At 45.8% G+C, this 10,590-nt stretch overlaps 1 protein-coding gene across 1 annotated transcript in view; it reads right to left on the bottom strand.

Annotated features, from left to right (window-relative positions):
- Positions 1-10,584, bottom strand: part of SLC7A2 (solute carrier family 7 (cationic amino acid transporter, y+ system), member 2) — a 50,680-nt gene extending 40,096 nt beyond the window's left edge. Inside the window, exon 1 of the mRNA XM_006753784.2 lies at positions 10,514-10,584. The gene's annotated coding sequence lies outside the window, so the exon portion shown is untranslated. The remainder of the gene's footprint in view (positions 1-10,513) is intronic.
- Between the last annotated feature and the right edge of the window lie 6 nt (positions 10,585-10,590).

The following is a 10,590-nucleotide window of genomic DNA, read 5'->3' as shown; positions in this document are numbered from 1 at the left end:
CTCTGCATCACAGGGGCTGTCCCCCCAACCATCCTGGACATGGGAGGCCTGGGCTCCCAGGGACCTGGGGAGCGGAGCCAGGAGAAGGAGGAGGAGGAGGAGGAGGAGGAGCAGGAGCAGCAGCATCATCTGGAGCCAGCTGTACATGCTCTCTCAATTATAAGCTGAACTATCTTAAACAGCCACCAGCCGCCACTGCCCCGCCTACAGAGCAAGGTCTCCAACATCTGTGAGTAGCAGCACACCAGGTGTGGTCAGAAGAGATGTCAGAGGCTGTTGGGGGGAAACCCTGGGGAGTAACAATGAGAATGGGCTGCTCGCCATTTCTCTCCCAGAGCAGGAAAGGCGCTTAGGGATCTGCTGCTCTGAGCCCTCTTTTCCAAGGCACTGAAATAGAACTGGAAAGAAATCAACACTTAATATCGGGGATTGAGACGCTAAGGAGAAAATGCTGCGTGTTGGCTACAGTTAGAAATGTTCTCAACATTGTACTGTCTCTAACTCGGAAAATACTCTCATCCCTGTTGGACTTTTCTGCAGGCTTGTCTGCACAGGTAGCAGCTCCAGCTCACGCTTACGTCACACACGCCTATGAGGAATGGGTCGTCACGGTTCTGCTTGAAAAGAAACACAGGCTTCTTCTGAGCCAAGAATCCCCGACTTATTAAAGCCATCGGTGCTGCCCCTAAAGAGGCGGGAAATTCAACTCAGGAAATAATTGCTGTAGAAGTTTCGTTGAGGTGAACACTAGAGAAAGATTACTCTCTCCTCCTGCAACATGATTCTGCATGCATCACTTTCGAAGAGAAGGGCCCTCATTGAAAGGAAGGAAGGAAGGAAGGAAGGAAGGAAGGAAGGGAGGGAAGGAGGGAAGATTTCTTGCATTCTCTATTCCTTGTTTACTTCACTTGATAGAAATTACACTTAGTTCAATCAACTGAGCCCCTTTCTTCCACTTCTTGAAAACGGCTTGAATTCTGATTCACGTCTACAAAGTCAGAAGTGAAATGATATAGGTCAGCATTGCTGGGGCCGCTGGTCTAAGAAGTAAAGCATTGAGTGATATGGGATGAAGTGCAGGGCCATTCTTAAAACAGAGGAGTCTTTCACCGGAACGCGCAATGACCACTGTGCCCACCATTCCAGCTGGCGCCTCCACTCCACCTCAGCAGCACCATCCTGCCTACCTTACGGCGCCACCACCTCCAGCCCTCACCACCGCGCACAACAGCCAACCAGCAACTGTGAACTGGCCGGTGACCGTCAGCCAACAGAAAGTCGATTACAGAGAGCAGCTGCACTACATGCTTTCAAAACAGGGATCAGAGAAACAACGTGAGTTCTCAATGCTTTCCACGGGCTCAAAGTCAATTTACACTATTTCCAGTAGTTCGATGAATTAAATGGTGCCTTCAGTTTTCAAAGTCACTGGAAAAACTGATCAGTTTTAGAAGGGGTCGAGGGATGCAACACACCCAGCGTCAGCAATGCAGGACAAGACATTGGTCAGTACTTTAACGGTTAAGGTGACAACACCAGGTTGCTTGTCCTTCACAATCTCCGGTGGGCTGAGGCAAAACAAGATCAGAAAAATGTAAATATGCTACTCGTTATGCAGAAAGGGCATCTGGTCCATCTCAGAGAGATAAACTGCACTATCAACAGAAATTTTATGCAAAGTCCGCTCTTTTTTTTTGTTTGGTTCACTGAACTAAGTGCGAACCATCTGTTACCTATGATTATCAGGAAAAATAAAAATGCAAACAGCCTTTTAAAGAAGACAGCACAGCAGCATTCCCAACACAGCCTGCTTGTTTGAAGCACCACATCTGAGGTTTAAATCTAATGACTTCATGTGGCTTAGAACCTGTAGGTAGAGTCTTCATTTTTAGGTTAAGATGACAGCTTTCTTTTTGGTTTGGTTTTTCTGGTCAGAGCATGCCATTTAAAAAAGTTAGACATCATAAGAATGCCACTATCCTAAAATGTCTTATTCAAACGTTAATTTCCAAGAGGGTTTTAAAAATCTAACAACTTTGAAGTTAAAATTTTGTTTTGATGCCCGTTTATAAAACGCCTGCCACGGAAGGAGTGTATTTTAGTGACTATGCTATGCTTCCACAAAAGCAGAATGGCCAGGGGTGAACTCAGTGCTCCTGTCAAGTCAAAATGCTTGAAATCAAGTCTTCAACTCTGGCCCCAGCTGTCTGACCTTGTAAGATCTGTTTCCTTATCTATAAAAAGAGAGCTCTGAAATGTCTTTCTCAGAAGCTCGCTTCCCTTCCAAATCTAAGCACTGTGCTTGGCATATGCATCGTTCCAGGAACTCGGTAACTATCCCGGCCAGAGAAGCTGGAGAGGAACCCTTCAAAGACTTCAGAAATTGCCCACAAGACAGGTTTCAATCCCCTGTCAAGGTCAGAGTACAGGCTACAAAACCAACGACCTCAACAGTGCCGCACCATGTTCACGGCGGCACTGGCCTTATTCGTGTATTGCCATCATGAAAATGAAAAAGCCATTTCGTTTTCAAGGTGAAATTCTAAGTTTTCGGGAGAGTTTAAGACAGGGTCAGCCCAGGATATGCTGCCAAAGCTCTAATAGTACAAATGTTACCAACACCCACGAGGGCTTCTCAGCAGCATGTAAATGTGTTTTGTGCTGTTTCCTTGATGAACACAGCACACACAAGTCCTACGCCACCTACACAGCTGCAGTGCCACAAATGTAATGCATTTCAAGAGGGCTTTTTTGCAACAAAGCATTACAAATCTTAACCACGTGTAAGGCAAGTTTTGCAAAAGATAAGAATTTCAATGGGAATTCAACTTTTAATCGCTCGCTTTGCCTCGCTGTTATTCACTGGGCACATTATTAAGTGAGCATGACCCGTAACAGAGAAAAGCTTGCGGTTATATACTTTAAAAACTGACCAGGCTCTGCACTGATGCTTACCTTGCTCTTTAAAACATATAACCTCTTCAGTTCTACTACACAATAAGTTTATAAAAAACCGGACATTTCTACAAGAAGATCCACATCAGGCTTATACTGAGCTATAAGGTTGGATTTCAAATGTCATTCTAAAGACGCTCCAATTTTAGGTAAGAAAAGAGGGCATTGCTATTCTTATCCATTCTTTTTCTTCCTTCCCTTTTATGTATACACTAGAGGCCCGATGCATGAAATTCGTCCAAGCGTAGGCCTTCCTTCCCCCGGCTGCCAGCACCAGCTTTCCTCTGGCACCAGAGACCAGGGCTTCCCTCCGGAAGGACATCCAGTCTAATTAGCACATTATGCTTTTATTATTATAGATTTGCTACTACTCAATTAGAATGATCTCGGCTACACTTAGAATCAAACTTACTTCCTGGCCCGTCGGTAGGCACAGAAATCTGTGAATCTGAGAATTTGGAAGAAAGAGAGGTGGTGATGCCGGAGACAATTAAAGTCCAGAGTGTTCCTCTGAGGCCAGGGAACTACTCCCCACACAGCACAAAGGAGAATGGTCTTCATTGTGTCATGGTCACAGCTCTTTAACTCGGGCCCCCCAGAGCCACGCCTCTTTCTGAGCCAGTTCTCAGCTTCTCCTTGGAGGCCATGAGCAGTCTGGCATCAGCAAGAGGAAAGGAGAAATGGCCAAGAGGGCCGCATGCTGCCCCAAAGGGTTCTCTCCTCAGATACCTTCCCCAGGAGGTGAAATGGCTTCTGAATCACAGCGTTCTCATCCTGGGTTCCTGAAACACACGTGCCCACCCGTTGGAATTCAGAGAGTTTGACGTCCCAAAAATCTTACCCAAATTATTGGGGCAGGAGCGTCTTACATGCAAATGTATGGGTCTTCTCCCTTCCACTGAAGTATAAACCAGAATGGAGAGGCTATTAGACTAAAAGAGGAAGAGCTCCTTCTATGTATGTCAAAGAACTATAAGTACCATTCGTTCAAATATAGTTAATGAAAACTGTATGAAATGTAGCATAAGAAAAGACAGCAAGTCAATGTAATCTCTTCTTTTCAACCTGAATCTGTTAATGTGCTTTACCTTTCCTCTCTAAGGTCTTCCAGAAGAGTCTGAATAGGCAGTTAAATGTCACAGCTTTCTAGAAGCTCAGGGTAGTAAACAAGGAGCAATTCTGCCGAGTCACTAGTAAGTATTGTTGCTCTCCAAAATGCTCAGCCAGAACTGAAGTCCAAGATACCCAAGCTTTACCAAAGAGCGACTATTGGAGGGAAAAGCAGTGATAGAAACCGTATGGTGATGACAGGACCTAAACTGACTGACCATTTGGTTTATGTTGGGAACACATCACATATGTGACAAAGAGAAAACTCTAGGATAGATTGCCCTCTCCTCCTGATCCCTTCAGCTCTTTGCGTCACTCAATGGCAGCTTTACTGCACACTCCCCACTGTGTGTGCACTTGTGAACTCCTTCACTGGGTGGTCAACACCTGGAGAAGAGGGACCAAGTTATTCATTCTTTGCTTCTCTATGGGCCATAGCTAGATCTGGGCCATAGCGATATACAGCACTTATTCATCCAAAATGGATCAACTAACTGCTGATCATGGAAGACTCCAAATAGCATGCCTCATAGGATATTCTTAGAATCAAAGTGACAAAGTCCTATTCCCTATTCCAAGGGAATCCCAATGTATCAAACAGTATTTGTTAATCTGGATTCACACAATTGCTAAATACTATCAATTTTGCATATTAGTTTCACAAAAATCAAATCCAGTTGCTTCCACCAAATTGATACCTTCTTTCAGACACCAGACAGCATGAATGCGGAAAGGGTTATGACACAGGCGCTGGGAAAATGCACTTTATGTGTGATGCAGGGATGATGTCCCACCTCCAGCACTCAAATATATTTCAAGTTCTGGAGAATTTAGTGTGATTTTTAAAAGCACACATTGAATTGCTTGTGGAAAATCTGCCCCGAATTCACATTAAGACAGTAAAGAAATGAGGCTGAACATGTAAAGGGTCCTCATTTAGTTCAATATGCTCTAACTGTGAATTCCACTAGTGACCATCACCATGCCCTTCACCATCACCATTTACCATGAGGCCAGCTGTCTACCCAGAGCCAAGGCAAGAAAAGACCCTAACAGAACAACCTTTATGTCCTAATCATGTTCAAGTTACCAACTCACATAACAGCTTTGTGCCCACACAGAAGAATAAATAAAAATTGAGCTTTCAGGTTTGTTACTTGCCTTTTTTAAATGAATAAGCATCTTTTCTTTAAAAAAAAAATGATGATCATGGAAGACTCCATGATCCATAGATCCAAAGATCTTAAAATCTGACAAAAAAAAAAAAAAATGAAAAAAAAAAAAAAAAAAAAAAGATGGGCAATAATAAAATGAGAGCATCTTAACTAAATTGCAGTATTGTTCAGGCTTCTGGTGACATCAAGCTCTACCCAGTGGGCTCACTGGGTCTCCACTGGAAGAAAGTGGGCTTGGACCACATGAACAGCATTCCATTGGTTATGACTGTACGAAGACTTAGGGAGCCCAGAGGAAGCCAGAGTGGGTTAAGGAAAGAGAAGAATTTTCCCCACAACTGTGGGGAAAACTAGCCAGAAACAAAAGGGACATAAGAATTCTTTGTTGTGTATTGTTCACAAAATATGCGAAAAATGACTACAAAACAGTCAGGGGCTCTTTTTTCCCCACAATTCCTGGAAGAAAGGTTATGAAATGTTCTTACATCATCGGCCTCACCGCCCAATCCCAGATGAGGCTCAGGTTGTACGGAGCGGTGTGAGCGTGCAGCACGGGAATGGGTGGGCGGTGGGGGTTCTAGTTTTTAACTTGTTTTCTTTTTTGCAGTGGGGTAGGGAGGAGGCATACAATTAAATACATGACACTGGCAGCACTAAATCGTCACATAGGACACTTCAGCTTGATGATGCAATCTTGGATGCAAGAAACCCCAAGATTTTCAACAATATATCCTGACCATGCACACCCAGAAAAACAGAGAACCATGGGACTCCCCGGAGGAGACAGATCCTATATAATAAGAGGCTAATATGCAAATCGAAAGAATGGCAGAACAATTGGTTGCTCTGATGCACACTGACCACCAGGGGGCAGATGCTCAATGCAGGAGCTGCCCCCTGGTGGTCAGTGTGTGGGAGCACCACTCAGCCAGAAGCCCTGAGCCCGGCTCACGGCTGGTGAGAGCAGTGGCGGTGGCGGGAGCCTCTCCCACCTCTGAGGCAGCTCTAAGGATGTCCAACTGCTGGCTTAGGCTCGCTCTCAATGGGGACGGGCCTAAATTGTCAGTCGGACCTCCCCCGAGGGCTCCTGGACTGCGAGAGGGCGCAGGCTGGGCTGAGAGACACCCCGCTTCCCAGTGTACAAATTTCGAGCACCAGGCCTCTAGTATATATATATATATAATCATGAACCCTCCTAAAAGAATAATAAAAAAAGAACAGAAGATATGGAGCACAGCCTTTTAAATAGAAACCACATTAACTAACATCTTAAAGTCAATACTAATTGTACTTACCAATGAGAAAGTTAACTAGTGGCAGTGGAGGCCATTCTCAGAAATATTTAAAGTCAAAAAGAGTCCCAGAATCACTGACAATCCTTCTGAAATAATGGCCAGAAAGGCAATTAAAGGAAAATAAGAGAAGCATCAGGACAAATCTGTGACTACCATTTAAACAAAAACACCAAGCATGTGAGCTTTTGACGATGGACTTCTAAGTGGCATCATCTTCATCTAGTCTCGTGCTGCTCAGTGATGTTTCGGTCAACGACGTTTCGGTCAATGACGGGCTACATATACCACAGGGTCCCATGAAGACTGTAACAGAGCTGAAAGATTCCTTTCACCTAGTGATGGTGCAGCCATCCTACAGTCATAGCACAACACATCTCTCACATGTTTGTGGTGGGGCTGGTACTGTGCTGAATCATGTGCAGTACATAATACTTGATAGTGGTAATAAACGACTATGTTATTGGTTTATATATTTACTATATTATACTTTTCTCATTGTTTTAGGATGTACTCTTTCTACTTACAAAAAATTGCTGCAAACAGTATACCTTGCTACACTGGCAGCAGCCTCACACTTCTTGTGTTTGCCGTGTCCCTGGGTTGCATCATTTTCTCTGAGTTAATCTTGTGTTGTTTTGTACAGTAACATGCTGTACAGGCTTGCGGCCTAGGAGTGATACACTATACGATGTGAGTTAGGTGCATAGTAGGCTGTGCCATCCAGGACTGGGTAAGTGCACTCTGTGAGGTTCACACAACAGTGAAATCACCTAACATCACACCTCGCAAAACGTATTTCAATCATTGTCATGTATGGCTGCATTGGAGAGTGTGTTCTTACTTCTTTTCTGATATAGATGATAGGAAGTCATTTGTTTATAGGTGCTGTTACTCTATACAACAAAATAAAAAACTTCCCTAAAATCCCTCAATGGAGGGTTTACAGAATGTAAAAATAGGTGCAGAATCCCTCGAAAGCTGGAGCTACACATTACTTTTGGTGGTTCGGTGTCTGGTACAGAGTAGGGACTCACTAATTTTCAAAGAAGAAATACATACTTGAAGACAGACACAACACCCTTTCTTGAATTATTGAAATCAATGGCATTCACTCAACAATCAAAACATATGGAGCATGTATTATGTGCCACACACTGTGTTAGACAGTAGCATGAAGTTATTAAAACAGAAGACAATGAATAAAACAATGTCATTAGTTTTTTTAATCAAGGCTATACACTATGTGGTTTTGAATATTCAGATTAAAGGTGTAGAAATGAGTGGACCACTTAGATTTTCAAAACCACTAGACAAGTGGCATCACATAATTGAAATCTGAAGGCTGGCTGAGATTTTTACTACAGGCATGCCTCATTGCACATTTGATTTCAGACCACAGCAATAAAAAGACTATTGCAATAACGTGAGTCTTGAGTTTTTGCTGGTGGAGGGTCTTGCCTTCCATTTGTAGAAAACACAACATCTGTGCAGCCCAATAAAGTGACACAGTGAGATGAGGTATGCCTGTATGCAGTTGGATGACAAAACATTCAAATGAGGCACATAGCACTAAACATGTGAATAGGCAGAAACATGTTCCCTTGCAAGCGTTGCTCATTTTCTAAATGCCTGACACCCAGCAAATAGTCTATAAGAAGCCGGTGCTTAAAAATCAACGTGTGCATATCCTGTTTGGGGAAACAGACTGCAGCATCGGGGTGTTTTCAGGGTTCTGCTCTGAAAGTTGGCCGCTGAAGGGCACCGGAATAAAACCAGCAGGTGGTTCTGAACACTTCGAACAGTACATACCTTTCTGAATAGGTAGAGATATGCAGCAGCAGACGGAGATAAAACAGCAGGGAAGACAGAAACCAGGCTAAATAGAGACATCCCCAAAGGAAAACTCAAAGGGAAAGCTCATTTGAAAAAGTGGGCTGAGAAGAGACGCAGTGGCCACAGATGAGGCTCCCGGTCTGGCCAGAAGAGCCGGGAGGCACAGTGATAACTTCAGCCAGGAAGCACCAGCAGAGGACAAACGCCCCAGCAAGGGACCTAGGCATGCCTGCCCTGCAAGGGTGAGCAGGTTCATCGTGGAAAGTGAGAACCACGAGCTGGACACTTCTTCAGGCAAGTATGTTAAAGACAGAACTAGAGGAGGATACAAGGTGAAACACTCCACAGTATTCTGGATGTTTTTTTCTACTCCAGCGACCAGGTCTCCCCTCCCAGCCTCCCTTCTCCTTTGCTAAGTCCCTTCAGCCAGGAAGCACCAGCAGAGGACAAACGCCCCAGCAAGGGACCTAGGCATGCCTGCCCTGCAAGGGTGAGCAGGTTCATCGTGGAAAGTGAGAACCACGAGCTGGACACTTCTTCAGGCAAGTATGTTAAAGACAGAACTAGAGGAGGATACAAGGTGAAACACTCCACAGTATTCTGGATGTTTTTTTCTACTCCAGCGACCAGGTCTCCCCTCCCAGCCTCCCTTCTCCTTTGCTAAGTCCAGTGATAATGATTAGATACTTTGGAATCAAAAGGGCTGTGCTGACGTGGGAAGAGGCCGAGGAGGCTGCAAGCGGAGTCCTTGCAGATACCACCCAGATTTCACCCTGGTCTCCAAGGCCGTGACAAATCCTAAGAGATTAAAATGACTTAAGAGACAGGGCATTCCCTAACCAAGGCACAGTGGAAACCAAGTGAGGGGCGAGGGAGAAAATGTGAAAATCCTAACAAGTGTGGCCTCCCAGAGTAGACCACTAGCAACTTTGTAGTAAAAGGAGAAGTTAAAAGCGCCTATGATCTTCTGCAGTGAAAAGTCATTTATTTCATGTTAAGCTTTAGTGCAATTAAAAGGGGGTAAAAAGGATTTAATATTACAAAAGGGAAAAAGCAACCATAAGAGAGTATATGATGGATATTCTTACCCTTTATATTCCCTAGAAAAAGACCACAAACACAAATGTTTGCAATTTGCTGAGGAGATCATTATTATTACTCCGGGGGGGGGGGGGGGGCAGGGAAGTTGGGGCAAGAATGAGAAAGTACCACCAGAGGCACATTCACTCTAACTTCTTATGCCAGGTCCCCAGCCACGATTCAGAGAGCTCTTTTGGAATAACATCTGATCCTATGCCCTCGTTAAAAGGAGTGTTTCTCTACAAATGAGCAGAGAAATCTTAGGATCAGTCCTGAAAGTCTTGTCACCTAAACGCTGGGTAGGCAGTTCTGCATAAATACTTGCAAGTTTGAACATTTTTTTCCTTCTGGGATCTAGGTACTGCGCCCATTTAGATGACCTGCGAGCTCTTTCTTGATCTCTGCGGACCTTACTCCATGGATTGGGCGTCGCGTCCATAGAAATTGTCAAGTTCCCAGGTGGAAGGCTATTGAGGCTGATGGGCCCCGTCATTCCAGAAGGATCAGGAATGGCATTTGGAGTTCAAGGTTGAAAACTGCATGAAATAGGCTTAAAAAGTGGAGCCCATCTCAAACGGGTCTAAGGCGGCACCCTCTTACTTTAAAACACCCCCGAGCACCACCGCGGGCCACTTTACCTGTGCAGCCAGTCCAGGGCAGGTCTAGGAGGCGAAAACTCCAAGCGATGTTTTATATGTAAATCAAGAACCCCCAGGGAGCGGAAGGCGACTTCAGGGACTCCCCGGCGGGGTGCAGAAAGTGGGGGAGGGGGGGCGGTCTGCCCTCCCGGAGACCGGTGTCCCGGGACCCTCTGGACAAGAGTGGCTCACGGGCTCCCCCGGAGCGGCCGTGCCAGGTCGTCTCCCAGCTCCCGCTGCCCACGCCCTTCGCGGACCCCGATGCCTCGGGGCTAGACGGGGAGACGCGCAGCCCTAAGGATGGGGGTTCGCGGCGGCAGCCACAGCCCGCACCCCTCGCCCCAGCCCCCCCGCTCGGCCGGGGCGCCCCGGCCCCCCCATCGCCCGCGGCCCCTCCGCGAGGCCGGAGGGAGACTTGGCAACTTACTGGGCAGCGCTCGGGCCGCGCCTGCAGTGGGTGGAGGGGGCGTGGCTGGAGCGGGTCGGGTCCGCGGCTCGGGGACT

The sequence above is a fragment of the Myotis davidii genome, unplaced genomic scaffold (genome assembly GCF_000327345.1).
Source record: "Myotis davidii unplaced genomic scaffold, ASM32734v1 scaffold71, whole genome shotgun sequence".
NCBI classification, from domain to species: Eukaryota; Metazoa; Chordata; class Mammalia; order Chiroptera; family Vespertilionidae; genus Myotis; species Myotis davidii.
Note: the sequence above shows the minus strand (reverse complement) of the source record. Positions and strands in the feature narration are given on the sequence as shown.